Here is a 1,388-nt window from a genome sequence, read left to right on the forward strand (position 1 = left end):
GTTCGGGGGGGCAGTGGCGGAGCAGACAGTTCAGAGGGGGCCGTGGTGGAGCGGCCTCCGTGGCCTTGGCCTCGGCCCTTGGCCCGGCCTCTACGGCCAAAGCCCTATAGCCTCCCCCAAAAAAATTCCTTGGGGGACATTTCGGGTTCTGAGGCCCTGGACGTGGGAACAGGAGCACTCTCTGGGTTTAACTTGGGAGCAGGAGCCCTCTCTGGGGTGGGCATAAGAGCAGGAGCTCTCTCTGGACTTAATTTGGGAACAGAGTCCTTCTCTGCGCTTGACTTGGGGACTCGAGCCCTCTATGGGCTGGACGTGGGAACTGGAGCCCTTTCTGGAGCGGACTCAGGGGCTGGAGCCCACAGTCTCTTCCGCCGCATTCTCCTCTTTTGAGCAGAGGTGAAGGAAACTGCTGCTGTCAGCTGAGGGCTTGGGAGTGAATCGGCTGGGAAATAGAAATAGAAATCTTTTGTACCATTATAAATGACTTTACTGTCACTTTTGATCACTTTAATGTGTCCTTGCTGAATAAAAGTATCAATTATACGGTCTCAAACTTCTGAACAGTAGTGTATGAATGTTCCAGTTCTTCTTGCTGTTTTCACTGTCATTATCACTGCTCGCTTCAGTGTGTGTCTCTGATTGGTCAATAGGCAGCAGTGGGTGTGGCCCAGAGAAACCCAGCGTCAGTGACATCATTAACCTCGAGATGTTGCAACTTGGATCCAAACTGAAATCAAGTAACACACAGGTAATAATTACATACATTCACAATTTCCATTTCTGGAAACTAGCAAGTGCAGATGGATTGTAAATAATTGGCCTGCATCCACATAATCATGAACCACACACTCCCACAGACAGCTTTAAATATTATGAAACCTTCCCTAAATGGAAAAGATTGCATAAAAACACCATTATAGGGTATATTTGTATAAATGTGTATCCCCTCATATAGATCTGTCTACCAGTTTAATGTACGTAACAAAAGCAGATTGTTGGATTATGTAAAGAATAGAGTATTTTCATCCCTCTCTTTAGTCAGGCTGGTCCTGTCCTTCCTGTACATTCATAAATAAGTCTACGAGACCCGGCTGTGAAATCTGCAGCACAGATCGACCCAATCCTCCCAATCACAGCAGCGTTCAACAGGTGATTCACTCACACCTACACCTGTTCACTGTGCTGGAACACTCTGTGTGCTGATGATTATTCTGTTTCTTTCTGTTTTAAAAGCAAGAAGAGCAAACGAGTGAACTCAGCATACCAAGATATTTTGGACAATGCTTTGCTCTAGCTTTATGGGATCAGTTTGAGGAAGGTTCTCTTCTATTCCAGCATGACTGTGCCTCAGTGCACAAAGCAAGGTCCAGAAAGACATGGCTGGATGA

General features: G+C 46.5%; 1 long non-coding RNA gene across 1 annotated transcript; it reads left to right on the forward strand.

Moving 5' to 3' along the window:
- Positions 1-576: 576 nt before the first annotated feature.
- LOC107749562 (uncharacterized) lies at positions 577-1,150 on the forward strand. Its single transcript, XR_001641051.1, has 2 exons — positions 577-748; positions 1,039-1,150. It is a non-coding gene; the product is annotated as an uncharacterized LOC107749562 (long non-coding RNA).
- Positions 1,151-1,388: the final 238 nt, after the last annotated feature.

This window comes from Sinocyclocheilus rhinocerous, unplaced genomic scaffold, assembly GCF_001515625.1.
Source record: "Sinocyclocheilus rhinocerous isolate Xijiao unplaced genomic scaffold, SAMN03320098_v1.1 scaffold4801, whole genome shotgun sequence".
NCBI classification, from domain to species: Eukaryota; Metazoa; Chordata; class Actinopteri; order Cypriniformes; family Cyprinidae; genus Sinocyclocheilus; species Sinocyclocheilus rhinocerous.